At 41.7% G+C, this 16314-nt stretch overlaps 1 protein-coding gene across 10 annotated transcripts in view; it reads left to right on the top strand.

Annotated features, from left to right (window-relative positions):
• Positions 1-16314, top strand: part of plecb (plectin b) — a 117366-nt gene that overhangs the window by 63323 nt on the left and 37729 nt on the right. The window lies entirely within an intron of this gene.

Genomic DNA, 16314 nt, shown 5'->3' with positions numbered 1-16314 from the left:
TTTACATGCAGAGCGTGTTGCAGTGGCAATTATAATTATTTTTAACAAATGCCAAAAATCACACTTTTTTTTGGGTGGGGAACTCTACACACGTGTCAGTAAAGACAGTACTCTCTGGAGCCATCTCTGAGTGTTTGCCAAATACGATTATGCAGACCTGCAGTCATTCCAACAAGGTGGGGCTGTTTGCTGAGATTCAGCCTCGCCTGTTCCCTTCAGAGATAGTTGTGTGTGAGCTAAAGCCAGAGGCAGGGAGGTGTGGTGCTTTTGGGAGCATTTGTTCCATTTCCTCCAGTAAGACTGTGTTCTTGGCACTGTTTTATATTCTGTGGTTGTTGCTCTGTTTCTCTTTTCTTGTATTATAGGAGATTGGCATTCCCCTTGCATACTATTATGCAATGGCATGCGTAGGATATGGGAGTTATGTAGACATTGTGATAACAGGAGTGTATGATGGCCTCCTTTTTTTGCTGGATCTGGAAAATAACAGTTCTACAACTCCCTGAAAACGATGCCATTCAATGCTGCGGTTGGTTCTGCTGAAGTGAAACTTATGAATCACGATGAAGCATGTTCATGTGACTCTGGCTTTTGGGTTTTGGAAAAAGTGATATCACGTTATGTTGACTGTCATGTGCATATGGGTGTATAGCAGGGACTTCACATGGGCGTTGTCTTTTGTGGGTGTGAGCAATGGGACAAAGAGGAAGTTGGAATAGCTTGCTCACAGCTCTCTCAGGGTGTGTTTATTTGGTTCCACACGCGACAGACGATCTGGATTCAATTAGCAGCCTGGACCCTCGATTCAATCTGTGGTACTCATCAGGGAAATAATTCCCTTCTGCACTTTGATAAAGATATATGTGTGACTCACATGCACAGAAAACAGCATATGCAACTAATTATAAACAGAACTTGAATTAATTGCTTCAACATTTAAAAACAAAACAAACTAATAAATGAAACATTAGGAAATATTTCAATTTTGTTTTAATTATGGAGTCTGATAGACTGGTGCTATCAGATGTTGACACAGACGGTGCCAGTCTATCAGATGACCACAGTTTTCGGTGACTCACTGCTGACATCTGCTGTCCATTACCAACCGTTGTCATCTGTCACATAGACCAAATGCTGCAGCTGTAATCAGTTTTGATAATGCTCCAGGTTATGCATATTTCACATCACGTAGTGGACAAGCCTTGTTTTCTGTTTGGTTATCAAGCTTTGCATTATCCAGCTTTTTGCACTGTTGCCAAAGCAGTTTCCTTCTAATCTGACCTCAGATATGCTGTTAGACAGGGCAGTGGTTATCACAGGTACAATGTTTAGTGCTGTAAAGAGTGTGGTATTCTTGGTATGTTAGCTAATCAAACAGCTGTCAGCAGACACAGTTACACCCTGAGACATCGTTGCAGTCTAGCATGTCTGCTTTTGTCTTGCTACAATCTGTCTGTCATTGCATCAGTGATGTGGAAACCAGGAAAAAGGAAAGAATTTGAAAAAGTCTTGCGCAACCAAATAATTTAGCTTTCTAGAGAAAGAGAGCTCCTTGAACTGGTTTTGATTTGAAGGGAACGCTTTGACATCACGTGCGGCACTTTTGATTTCTTGAAAGGAGGGCGCTGTACGTGCTTTGTATGAAGTGGACACACATGAGAAGGCTGTTTAAACTCTGCCCACACATGGAACCAGGGGCAATTAGACTAAATCACATCCCAGACATGGCAATGAGGTCCTCAATGTTGCTTTTTTTCTTTTTTTCTTCTTCTACCTCTGAAATCATGGCCGATGCATACTTGTGTGATTGGTTAAATGAAGAGCTGCAGCTTTGTGCCTTTCATTATGGCGGCACGTCATTTTGATCTTATGACTCACCCTGACCGTTCTCAAATCCGAGAGGTTGAGTTATAAGCCTGACCTTTTTGAGTTAGAAAAAAATAAAAATAAAAGAATTGGGACATAATTAATGTTCAATCTCATGCTATCTATCAATAGCCTTTGTTGTGAGCTGGCAGTTTGAGTCTGCTGCCTCTTTTTGCTGTTGCCCACCAGCGATGTTTTGCTCAAAACAAAGTAAATGACCGTAGCTGCTGTGCCCTATCTTTTACCGCTGACTCAGCCTGCGAAATCGCTTAATATGCTATTGCACCCACAAGTGTCAGAGCATATCGGCCTCCTTTTCATGGAACTGAGACAGAAGCACAGCAAGCAAACATTTTGACAATGAAGAGATGTTGTTGATACATTCAGAATGAAACTTGAGCAGGCGGCTGTAATACTCCAAAGCTGCTGCATCACTCCGGTTAAATCAGGATTTAAATAGAAAACAGGAGTTCAGTTGTCAATAACTTTGTGATATCAGCATAAAAATGTGAGGTTTCTTGGAAGAAATAAATGATATCGACGTGGCTACGCCAGTGTAAGGAGAAACCAAAGCGCAATCCTGTCTTATGGGCCGGTTGTTTGCGACCCTCCAACGCGAGAGAGAGAGAGCGAGCACAAAGTGTTTGATATCAAATTTAACAGCAGTCCATTGAAACATAATGACCAGAGGCTGCACAGTGACGCAGAATCAGAAATCTGTTATAGCAATATAACTAACTGTAGACCCAACCCTGGAAACAAGAGGGATCGATAACATGTGGAATATATTGAGGGTTTGGTCAAGATGGTTATGTTAGTCATTTCCCAGAGCACATGTTTGGCCGTATTACAGGGGCTGACTAACTCAACTTCAGTTGTATGAGTGAGTTTGTGGAATAGCTGTAGTTAAGTATTCTGTAAGGGTTTTTAAGCCTTTATGTCGAATTTGTCTTTTGTGTTTTGACCATTGCTTAATGCAGTATTTTCTCAGGAGACCCCACCACCTGTTTAGTCAAGATGGTGTTTACGCAAGCTTCGAATAGCTTTCGACCATGTGTCTTAACATGAATGACACGAGTGTGAGGCTCAGTTAAAGGTTCAGGAGTTTGTGGAGGCACATGAGGATGTTCACGGAGGAATTCCATGTGATCCTCCGTAAAGCCCCCCCGTGTGGTTTCTCAGTATAGCTGCCTCACACGGGGCGTCCATCTATAGTGTCCATGTTTTATGAGAGGAGACAATCCCACCTCTACTCTCTAGACACTGGGTGGAATTGCTTTTAGCATTACAGAGAAATGGAACTAATTGTCAACACGGAGCCATATGCATACATCAGAAGCCACTCTAGTTCGAGAATGTTTTGCATTACTGTGATCCCAAAAGCAAAAGGTGATGAACACTGGGAGCTAAACTCTCTTCAATCTGTCCATCACTAAACTCTGTGTGTGGCTATTGATAATTATTCCATCAGTCCTAGTTCTCAGTTTTTATTTTTAACTTCGTCGCCATTTCTGTCAAGCGTTACTGCCGGTGCCTTTTTCCCTTAATGACACTTAATATATCCAGTCAACCCATCTCATTTACAGTTTAAATGTCAGACGTTTCCGTAAATGCTCTTGTTATATGCCAATCATCGTGAGAGGCCTCACCAAACAGTAGAAGTGCAAAAATCTGCACCAAAGTTATCAAAAGTTAGGAAATCACAAATGGGGATATGACTATATTACGTTACATCACATGTCGTATGTAGTTTTATCATCGAGAATATAATGTCCCAATGATGCCTCTAGCATGTGCTGCGAATATTTTGAGAGCTGTGACTTAACTTCACAGATAAACCTGCGGTCGTCATCCTCCTCAAAGAGAAACAGGGAGTGAGGGAGGGAGGCTTGTGTTTGTGGAGTTTGTCTCTAGGGGCGAGTGCAGCCAAGTGTCCCGCCAGAGCACTTCCATCAGTTTCTAACTGTGACACTGTGTGATCATCTGGCTTTGGTGGGTATTTATAACCCTCAGTCAGCTCCAGCCCCCCCCCCCTCTCAGTCCTGAGAGCCCCTCGCCCCTGCCACCCCCACTCCCTCGCCCCTACCCTGGCGTGTCGTGCCTCCTCCCCTGGCCACGGGAGAGCAGGCTGACGGATCCAAGCAGCAGGCGCAGCCTGTCAAAATACAGCACAACGGAGAAACGAGGCTGTTCAGAGCGAACAAACTGGAGCCTCTCCTGTCCTCTTCATTCCCCCTCTGTAAAGCTCTCCTTTTCGTCGCCCTCGTCCTCCTCTTCCTCCCTCTACCGCCTCTTAGATGAAGATCATACCTGGTAGGTCCACAGAGTGGGGTTGCTGTGGCGTGTCTGTCTGTGTCTAACTGCGTTTTGTCCGTCTGTGCCGCTGACCGTCGGGGAATTGTTGATTTTGGCGAACGCCCCGTGTGAAGTCTTGTTGTGTTGTTGTTAGGTGGGACCTCTGGAACACCACAGATGCACACTTCTAACAAAGAGAAACCTTCAGCACAGATTCTATTCCAAATTTAAACATGTCTACAACGTGACTGACTTGAATCATGAGCTTGGCTGGCTTCTGTATTTTCCTTTATTTGATGGTATGCAGATAGTGGGTGAGGGCAGGGGTCGAGGAGGGAAATGTCCCCCTCCTTTCCGCTTACTCTCTTCAGGAGCTGTCTTTCCTGTCAATCATGACATCTGATGGGCGTCAACACGCTGGGGTGACTCACACAGACTATATTTTATTCATTTTCTGAGAGAGGGCTATTTTAAATTTGTGGTTATTCTTACCTGTTTACCGTCACTGCGTCACTGTTTCTTAACAGTCATCACTTGATGCTTCAAGATATTCAATGGCGATTCCTTTGATGGGTGTTGTAGTAATCACAACGTCCTTGTAGGTGGACTGTACCTGTCATTGCTCAAATGGGTTTCACCCTATTCTCCAGAAACTGGTGATCTGCCAAGAATGCAGATGACGAGCCCATCCGGCGCGATGACCTGAAGTAGCTGTTGCAAGATTGAGTGATTGACAGAGGTGCATCTGATAAGCAACACAGATTAACCATAGCTATTTTTCTTCATGCTTAATTGATACAGAAATAAGCTTAAACCATTCTAAATAGATATTTATCCAGAAAACAAGTGTATTTGCTCTTTTAACACTGTGCTTAGGAAAAGAAACAACACATTTCGTAATGTGATAAGTTGCTCTGACTGTATAGAACGCATCTGTCAGGCAAGTGTTCAAAAAACAGCTGAACAAATCAGGAGAAGCAGACCAGACCCTCAGTAATAGCCGCAGTCTGGAGCAGCTAGGAATGCATCCTTTTTTCTTTCTTTTTTTAAATGTCCCCCCCCCCCCTCCCAGTAAAGGCCCACCTGTCACCACAGTCCGGGCTCATCGCCTGAAACCCTCTTACTTATCTCTATTTATCCAAAGAAATGCCTTCAAGCCCCCCAGGACCCACTCTCCCCGCCCTGGTGGTTTTGGGGCACTTAGTCACCCTGATTTTATTCTGGTGCTTGAGACAACACAAGAGGAAAGGTAAGAGAGGTGATTTTGTAAAGGTTCAAAAAGCAATGAGAGTAACGTGAAAGTTTAAGCCGCTAAATGCTGACTTTGGTGCTAATACTGTGGCAGCAAGATGTTTAGCATATTTGTCATTTTGCCTGCGTCTTATTTGTTCTATTTACGCTTGTTTCTTTATTATTATAGATTTTTTGATCTGTACAGGTCATATTTCTGACACTGAGAGGTCACACACACATCTTCACATGTGGTATGTTTACCTCGCGCATTAGTCACTTTCATGTGCAACCTTGAGACCTGTCCGCCGTTGCACACTGTGACCGGTCGGAGGTGCCACCAGGCTCTTACTCGCAGCGGCAAAGAGATTAGCCCCCATTAGGCTCAGACAACGTTGGAGGCCTTCTCTATTTGGCTCTTGTCGCAGTTGCCCTCAACACTGATGGCCTGACATGTCACATTGCATTGACACAAACCAGTCCAGACTACGTGGAGCTGAACTTAGCTCATTTTCTCACGTAGATTAGTGCTTGTGTAACAATTACTTACTGGGTCCCTCCCAAACCTGTCTAGTCAAGTTTGGTTACGGATCAAAGGGGTGGGGTGGGTGTGTGTGGGTGTATTCTTGCTGGTGGGTGTCCTCTAGTTTCTTCAGATTGATGAATTGCTTTCTCTTAGCACTGGTTTAGTACACAATCCCCAAACTGGCTGCCAGCCTTTGAACTGACAGACAGCCGTACAAATGAATCCATAAATGAATCCATAAATCTGCTCCCCACAGACTGTAGATAAAAAGTAAGCTGTCTGATCCTGCGATTTCGCATTAGTCTTTGATTGCAACATTTTGATGTGTTACTCACAAGTTACTTAATGACTTGCCTTGAGTTTTGAGCCATGCTAGCATGTTGTGGCTCAAGTTTTTGTCTGCTTCCGCCTTGCTTTTGACTGAAATATCTCAACAACTATTGGGTCCATTGCCATGGAATTTTGTACAGACATCCTACTGAATCCTACTGACTTTAGTGATCCCCTGACTTTTCCTCGAGCTGTGTGGTCACAATTTAAATTTGTCCAACCCTGCCTTTCATCAGACGTAGCTGTGTGTTCAGTGCTAATTAGCAAATGCTGGTAAGCCAGCACATTGAAGTAAGATGCTGAATGTGCTTGACAATATACTTGCAAAACCTCCGAACGTTAGCATTGTCACTGAGACCATTTATCTACGGACACAGATATCAAAAGAGCAGGGGTGTCACCTAATCATTGGTATCTTATCTAATCTGAGATAGCTGTAATTCAAAGGAAGGTGACTGTGGTGAGGGACTAATTATGGGGAAACTGGGCTGACCGTGCTGAAAAGATACAAATAAAGTATACATTGTGCCACTTGAAGTTTTGCACACACATTTTTCCTAAAGAGATATACTTGATATACTAAGCATCCAATCTTGGCTGTTATACTGTTGTTTCCATGACCCTGACGTTACCCTGCTATCCGCTAATGTTTTATCGTCAGAGATACTGAAGACTTAATGCAGCTGCTGTCCCTGGTAATCTGTGCTCTTGGGGCTTTCCGGTCTTAGCTGTCCCCTTTTCCCTGGCATCCATTCCGCACGATGACAAACTCTATCCTGTAGTTAGCCACTCAGCTCGAGCTATCGCATGTTGCAGTGGTGAGAGCAGCTTCGGCTTCTAGTCAGATGCACCGCACTGTGCTGTGCGCACAGAGGTGAGAACACGGATCTGAACATGCCCCACCGACCATGTTGGAATGAGGTCAGCTGAAAGGTTGGACTGTAAATACTCTGTCTCACACACAAGGTGCATCACTCGGCATTCTCTCGCTGAAGTTTGACCTTTCTTCTGTGTTTGTTTTCCCTTCCTCGGGCGACTCCAGGGGGATATATACCAAAGCAGATTTTCGCAATCCGTCTCTCTTAGCTGAGATTTGAGAATGTGTCAAGTTATTTTTTTACAATGCTGGTAAAAGGTAACATCCTGTTAGACATGCTAAGGCCACATATGCCATTTAAATCACACAAACTGCCAAACAAATGCTTTAAGAGATGAATGTAAGGCACACACACAGAGCTGTATGGGCTGTGGTGGTTGAGCTCTGGCTCTGGCTTTGGCCTGGTTTATGGAAAAGTCAGCATTCTTCCTGGAAACAACCACAACTCCTACTCTGAAGTAACCTCGCTACTTTACTGTACACACACACCAGTGTCTGTGTGCGTTTCATTTTCCAGCCCTCATGAGTATATATAAAACAGCCTGGACGGCCTACACCACCGTGACTGGCGCTGATCAACCAGTGGGCATGAGTCATAAGATAAACAGTGAACTTGTGCCTCATAGGAACCCAAAGGGGCTGTGGATACATTTCGTATGTCCTCTGGGAATAGTAAACAAACCCAGATGAGACAGAAAGACACATGGAGCACATGCATTCATTATTCATGAGCAGCACTGGGACCGTGGATACACATCCGGTCCTGTGCTGGGAGTTTATTTAGACCTCTTGTGACCTCCATCAGGGATTCTTTCGGTACTCCTTGGGGCATAAAGTGCAGTGACACCAACAGTTTTCTTAAAGATGTCACTTTCTAACTACGGTCTTTGTATGCAGTTATAGTGATTAATGAAGGACAGAAAACATAATTTCTGAGTCAAATACACAAAGTGTGATTGCAGGTACATGTTCAAAGTTTCTTGAGTCATTTTTCTTGACTTTTTTTCAGACGGTGCCTGAATTCATTGCCCCTTTCTCTAGCTGACCAGTCTGTCTGTTCTGTTCTAGTGGAGTCACAAAACCAAAATTCTGACCTCGGTATGATACAAAACCTTAACGTGCTTATCTGGATTTATAGTTTAACATTTTGGAAAATTAGCTGATTCCTTCTCTTGCTGAGAGTTGGAAGAGATAAGATTTATCAATTTGAAGCTACAACGAGTTAGCTTGTTAGCATGAAGACTGGAAGTACGGTGAAGCAGCTAGCTTGGCTCTGTCCAAAGGAAATATAGATCTTGGGCGGACACAGTGTCTTTCTTGAGTGTCGTCACTGTGAGGTTGCAGTCAGCCAAGACTCTGCAGAGTAACTGTGCCTGGCCAAGAAATAATACTGCATATGTCCAGGCTAGCTGATTCCCTCGGTCTTCATGCTAAGCTAAGCTTACCGGCTGCTAAATAAGGAGTGTGGTGTCAATCTTCTAAACTAGCTAGAAAGCAAATAAGCGTATTTCCTAAAACGTCAAATATTCCTTTAATACTTTCCTTGAATTTTGAAGCTTAAAGGACAAGAAGTGGCTCGCACCAGTTCGTCAACTAGTTTTGATGAACTGATATGACGATGTCAAAGATTTATTTCTGATTTATAGCCATCCCTTTAATATAAATGGTGTATTAGAATATTATGGCCAATATTGCATTACTAATCTCTTTTGCTTGCCATATATTTGGCTCATATCTCAGATTTCAATTTCCAAATTGCAGCTCTGTCCATTCTGAGGTTGCAAGGCTATGATGCCACCTCAATTAAATTCCAGACACTATTAACACAGCCTTGAAAGTCTTAAATTTGGCATTCTTGAATCCAGTTACATTGCATATCGCACTGAAAACGTGTTATCAACAACAGATTCTTCAGGTCAACAGGATGATGTTTGCTGTAAAAAGACTACAAGGAGGCCTTCCTAAAAATGCTCCCTCTGCGAGTGACTGTGGTCATAATGTTAGGAGATCAGAGAGCATCCCGTGTGGTCCTGGGTCAGAGGTCAGCATCCTGTAGATCACAGCACATTCAGGTCACTTTCCCTTTCAAATGTGACCTAAGAAGAGCTCAGCTGTGCCCTGTCGTAAATTGTCACATGCTAAAGTTGACTTGGCATAACACAGTCAGCATTTGTTGTTTGTGTTTTTATTGTATTCAAACATATCATTCCTTATGAAAGTTCTGCAGCTGAGAGTGTGTTCTTGGATTGATTCTGGAAAGCCCAGAGGAGAGAAACTATTATTAATAATATCACTAAAGAATTGTCACTGTTGTTCCAGGGCTGCATCAAACCTGCCAACTCGCATACGACAACACACCCTTAGGATTTTAAATAATTCCACTTTTTACTGCCAATGTATCCAAAAATACACCAGCTGGCACTGTGTCTGGAACACAGATCTTGCTTCGGGCCCCTAATGGCCACATTATGAAATCATGTGCGAGCGCCCTGTCTGAGATGGGCTCGTATGGAGAAAGCAGATATTTGTACAGTAAGATGTGTTGTGCAGGTGAGTGGAGAGACCTGACGTGCATTATTGACTGGATTAGGTAGGGAGGGAGTGAGTTTGTTGTTTTCAGGGTGGTGAAACTACATGGTTGTTACTGCCAGAGAGACTGAACACAGTTGAACCTTTTAGGTGAATCTACTTTATTGTATTCAAGTATTTAAATTATATTTTGTTAAAAAGTGTATAGTTGTTCCCATTGTTACATTTTGTAATACTACCACCAATAATAATAATAATAATAATAATATTTATTATAATACACTAGTCGTATTGTTTTATGAAATGGAAATGAATGAATGGCATAGGTGGACAGAGAGGGTGTTGTTTGTGTGTGTGTGTTGTTTGTTGCGTTACCTTGGATGTCATCGTTGAACGTGCAGTACTTGTTGCACTACTTGCTCAGCAGCTGGAAAACCTTCATACTTGCAAAGTACTCAAATTGAGTCCGACAGTCTGTTCTATACCTGAATAAAATTAAGGATAACGGAGATAATTGTTTTTTGAAAGGATATATGCTGTTTAATATACTTTTGTACACTCTCAAACACACACACACACACACACACACAAATAGAGAGCAGCCTCTGCTTTCCATTTATTTCAGTCCTGACGGGGGCGCTCTCTCACAATACACTACAAGTTATACAAATGGGTTGAATCACTTTTCTGAACAGCTGTATCAAAAATCATATCAAATTCAATATAGAGGAATATTTTGTTTCCTTAGGAGTTGTGTCTTCAGATGAAAATCAAAGCCACAGGACTACTCTCCTTGGAGTGTTTTGTAATACAATGAGGTGCTGAGAGATTTGCCTCCTGGCTGCTGCAATAAATCCCACAGTGAATTGAAGCTGTATCTCACACAATGCATATGTTACGACCATCAACAAGCACTTGTGTTACATACCTGTGTTATGATAAGGGGGGAGGCGACACAACTATGGGAGCTGTCTCTCTAAATCCACACTGTGGTGTGGTAACATGTCTGAAGATAATAAAAATAAGTTGTATAATGCCAAAGAAATTCAGTCATTTTATTGGCTCATGTCTTGTCGTAAATGAGTAACTAAGATAGATATGAAGTGGTCGTTATGGTCGGCATTATCTTTATTAACTAGATAAAAATCAGCATGACCACCAGGATAGCGTCAGCTTTTATCTAAGAAATGTTATATAGGCCGGAAATATCTATAAATGAGAACAAAGCATTTATCTTCTGCATAACCAACGGGTCTAATTATGACTAATCATGACAACATAAACACTATCTTTCTTACCATCTATATTTCACAATTATATTATACTACTATAGAGAGTGACAGGACACCAGTGTGTAAGTAATTAATTACTTTATCAGAAAATCCTTCTTAAAGCAAATTGTTGTTTTGCTGTTGTGTAACATGATTATGAAAAACCAACATTATTTTTTTTTCTGAAGAAGGTTTTGCATCAAGGGGGTTGTTTAAGTTGATATAGTATTTAGTAATTCATCTTATTCCTACTTTTCTATACATTTTTCCCTATATATTTTACCACAGTAAAAAAAAAGTACCATATTTTGATGTCAGATATCCATAACAAGCTTGCAATGTTATTGGGAGAAAACTATTTGTTTTCCTTCTATTCATTATCTTTTTAAATAGTTCTCGCTCTTCTCATCTCCCCCTAGTCCATAGCCTCATAGTTGCAGAATCTACTGGGGAAGAGTTTGGCTGTGGTTGTGCTCCGGCGCCATCTAGTGGTGAGAACAATGTCTCGCCTTCTTCCAGTGGGGGGGAGAGCAGCGTATTGGGTGGAAGATGGTGTTTTCCTTTCCCCCGTCAAATCGGTCAGTTATGGGAGACTCCTGTGTCTAAAAATACAGCTATGAGTAAGAGTCAGTCACAGCTCCCACTGCACATGCTTCTGTATGTTTATAGCTGTTGTCATAGAAACATGCTCAACTTCCCCTTTTTTTCCCCACATCTGCAACGGTAAGATGGCATATGGAAATACCGCATGTCATAATGATGGATTCATCGAACACATGAGAAAAGGGGAACCTACAATATTCAGCTTTCAGTTTATTAAAAGCTCTGATATTCCATAGAGCTTCTTATAACAAATACATTTAACTGAGTAGTTTTTGAAGTACTTTTAGTAATTCCTCTCTCTTTTTAACATGAGTGTTTAAGTTGTAATTTTAGTAAAAATCCATTCTAATATTTCCATACGAAAAAAAAATGTTGCTGCTACTTTATCACAGATGAATGGATTCACTGTGTTCGGTTTTGAGGTAAAACATTTAATTGATTAATTGAGTAGTCAATTTACAGAAAATGAAATCGGCAACTATTTTGTGATTTGTGATCCTTAATTGTCACTTTCCAAGCAAAAGTGCCAAACGTTACCTTGTTACAGCTTCTATTAGGAGGTGCTTATTATACAGTATATATGAAAGTGAGATGATTAACTTTAGGTTTGGGGATCCCACTTTGTTTGGAATAGGAGAAGAAGAGCGGTGATAGAGCTGAACAGCAGTATGCAAACAGGATAGGACAAAGATGGCATGTATATTTAGTGTTTTTATTGAGGTCAAATATTTCCCTATGGAGTGAAGTAAACAAGGCAAGGAAAGTTGGTGGTCATAACCATGTCTAAACCCACAGTCAGGGATATTTCAAATGTATTTATCATCTCTGAAAATGCTGCTCTGACTCAAAACACCACTAATGCTGCTGTAAATATTTACATTTAGGCACTTTATTTAGTAAATTTATATGAAATAAATATTACAAATTGTTCTTTAACTCAGAGAAATAAGAAACATAATGCAATTTTTAATTCAATTTGACGTATTTCGGCAAAACAATTATAAGTTGCTTTCTTCATGTCTTATTTGACATCTACATGTTCAGCCAGGTGACTTAACTGTGTTGCTCTCGCCTGCAGAGGGAGACACATGCAGCTTTAAACGTTGTCCTCTCAGCCACTGGAACTGTAGCTACCTCAGCTATTCACCCCCATCAGCCTGTTGCAATTGATTTCTCCAACTTAAACATTAGCAACTGTCACAATCCCAGATGTTGCTCTTTCCACAGAGGCTTCCAAAGGTCAGCGCTGAGCTATTTTAAAACTCAGCTGTCAAGGCGGATCCAGAGGCCCGTTAAGTGGGTTTGCAGATTCATCGTTAGATCTAATCCTAACAACATAATCTAGAGTCTGCTGACGGGCTGGAGATCCTTCTGGATAATAACTGGACATCGCATCACGGCACAATGGCTCGTTCGTTTTGCTCGACTGAGAAACAGGCCACCTATGACGGTGTATTATCAGGGAGTCTGTGTTTTGCTTTTAGATTTTTTTGGTTTTCAATAGAATAAATTAATTCATGCAACATTATTAAAAAAGGGCCATTAAAATGTTTTAAATTCAGTGCGCCACATGCTGGCTTTGCATTCACTGCGTAGCAGAAATCTGATCCGGCGTGCACTGTGATTCAGGTGGTAGCTATCTGCCCCTCCTCCTCCTCCTCCTCGTCCTCCTAAACAACTGAGGTGATAATCCAGGGTGTGTTTAGGCTGCTCCTAGTTTTATTAACATTCCTTTCCCTGCGGGGTGTGGTGGCCAGATATCGCAGTAAATACACTTTCACCTGAATTGACCATGAGTGACTGAGACATTAAAGGGAGGGATAGAAAAAAAAAAGAAGAGAAGTAGAGCAAATCCTTTATGTGTTTTTTTCCATCCTCTACGATGAAAGGTGTTGTCCATCCTCCCTCTGTGTAAACCCTTAAAGTGGCTCTGCGGCTCAGCGCTTTCAAAAGCCATAATGACATATTCTTAGAATTCTTTTGTCCTGTAATGTGTTGGCTTGGTTTGGGAATGGAGTCCCCAGTGCTTAAATACAGGTCGTTCAAGGCTGCAAGCTCAGCCCTGTGTTTGTAAAATAAGTATGCCTCTAGTACTGACAAACTACATCGTGTGTTTTGTGTAGTTTGATTCAAACAGATTGATGCTAAAGGATAGAGTTAAACCTAAGTGATTTTAGCTCGCCGGATCCATCGTCTCTTTTTCTACTGTACTGCTGCGGTAATAGCGATAAACAAGTCATATCAAAGGCACACATGAGTGATTAGAAATGTAATTGTCACAGATGCATGTGAGATTACCTTTATACAGGATCACAAAACAAAAACAAAAATGGTTTATGGGGACTGTGGTTTTCAGGACCACAAGGACCGGTTTGGGAACCAACACATGATGTTGGTGGTCAGATTTGTTTATGGTAATTGTTCCAAACCATTTTCACAATGATACAGTATCTTGTTTGTTTAGCCTACAGCCACGCCAGCAGCTCTGATAGGCGGCATTCATGCACGGTGGTGCTTTGAGCTAAATGCTAACGTCTGCAAGCTAACATGCTCACAAAGACGATGCTAACATGCTGATGTTTAGGAGGTGTGATGCAGGGTATCCCACGCTTAGCATCTTAGCTTAGCATTTGCTAGTCAACACAAATTAGAGCTCAGGCTGATGGGAGTTATGAGTTTTGCAGGTATTAAACCAAAGTATTACACGAATAGAGATTTTGACCTGATGGCGACTGAAGATCACCAAAGTGGTTTACCGACTGAGCAACCAACTGACATTTCCATCTCTAGCCTCTTGCATGGCTAAAACAAAATGGCTACAAACAGAAAGCTATCTGTAGACTGGGAAAATAAGACTTTTAAAAGCAATGCTAGAAGTCCCAATTTACCCAAACCCAACCTCTAAAAATACCCTGCTAGCATGTAAATAGATAGTAAGTATCCGTGTGGGAAGAAGGAAACCCTAGTTCCCTGTCACTTCCCTCATTGAAAAAAAATGATCAAACTTGTCATTGAGAAAGAAAATACTTCCTCCTCTTACTTTCACCAAGCTCTCTCCGCTCATATATAAAAAGCCCAAAACTGTTCCATCTGGTTTTAATGAAGCCAGACGAGGCAGCAGTGTAATAAGCATGTTGAGACCTTAATGATATGCCTCCTTTTTTAGTGGAAAGATCTCATGACTAAGATGTTCCACACGTTCTTTCGCTCTCGCCTGTTCCCTCTCGGGTCTCCCGCTAGTGTTGCCCGTGAGGTTCAGAGAGCTCTAGTAGGTGTCGGTGCGTGTTTCACTGCCAGAACGCCACCGAGTTTTCCGTTACCGTCTACTGTTGCTTCTGCATCTCAGATAACCGGGACGACAGTTATTATTCTGTTCAATTTTAACTCCATTCTATTCTACACTGTATATCGTTAATGAGAAACTTTATAGACCTTTCGCTGTTCTCATTCCTTAAAGTGTTACATGCTCCAACTATTTGATTCAAATTACAGCATGTATAGTGTCCGGCTGCGAGGTTAAATGAAAGTTCAACAATAAATTCTGTGTTCGGCATGATTCCTTTCCTTTAATTGCCTTCCCACATACCACTCCTTAATTCCTTAGCTTGCCTAGACGTTGTGTGGACCTACAAAGGTGTGTCTCCAAAATGTGCTAACGTGGCTCAAAATGAGTCAATGCTCACACACACCCATACGGACACACGTACCCTGACACATGAAGCACCTTCATGTTCCTACAGGTCGCGTTCAGCACTCAGCGCTCTGGGAGAAGAAGTGGTTTTGGATGCCTGATTAAATCATGTCAGTGACAGTACTTGTGGTTTGGATTTTATGACTGATTGATTAGTTTAAAGTTTATTTTGTGCTGTTTTTCTGCAGATTAATCTATCATGGAATATAACTTTGCATCCAGTGTGACCCTTTAAATATGTTTCAAATGGTTATTGACAAAAACCCAGAATAATCTTAAACAGCATTCAAGCAATGCCTGTTGTTTTGCCTTTGCTGTTCTAAACACTGCCTGCCTGCTCCTCCTCCTTTGGATAGCAGGAAGTAACGCATCTAATGTTCGCCAATTTGTTAGGATTAGCCACCACAAAGCAGGAAATGTGCAGTCAGGCTGAGAAAACAATGGTGGCGGCGACTGAACGGCCAAAGAAAGAAGCTCCGGCTGCAGTTACAAAAACAACTTTATCAAAGAGGCAAAATATCTTCACAGAGCTGGAGATAAGCTTCAATGAAGTAGTGAGAAATGCTTTGCGACAATGACAACTTAAACACAGATGCTCAGACGTGTGTGTGTCGACTTCTCGGAGCAGCCTGTCATCGCGCACATTCACAAGCGTGCTCAAACACTGAGCTATAAGCTGCTGTATCTCTCTGTAAAGCAGTGATGTTCAGGGTGTGGTCATCCATCGCTGTCTGGAATCCAAATCAGCCCTTCCCAAAACTATCTCATCCCCCATCGCTTCTCTTTTCTTTCTTTTTTCTCGTCACAGTGAGTAACTCCTAATGTGAGATGTCTGAGTAATGCTGTGACTAAGTAATGATTAATCATCAGGTTGTGTGTTGGTGTGTACGCGAGTGTTTGACTGAAAATAATAACTTTTTTTTTAACTTGTATATCTGTTACTTCTGTCACTAGATTGTATATCATTTATTAATGTTCTATTCAGTGCAATATATATTCTTAAAAAGTAATCGGCACAGACTTTTTTTATTACACCTTGAGACTCAGCTTGTGTGTGTGTGTGTGTGTGTGTGTGTGTGTGTGTGTGTGTGTGTGT

Source organism: Anarrhichthys ocellatus, unplaced genomic scaffold (genome assembly GCF_004355925.1).
Source record: "Anarrhichthys ocellatus isolate YVR2014 unplaced genomic scaffold, GSC_Weel_1.0 scaffold103, whole genome shotgun sequence".
Classification (NCBI taxonomy): domain Eukaryota; kingdom Metazoa; phylum Chordata; class Actinopteri; order Perciformes; family Anarhichadidae; genus Anarrhichthys; species Anarrhichthys ocellatus.
This window is presented reverse-complemented; position numbering and strand designations above follow the sequence as displayed.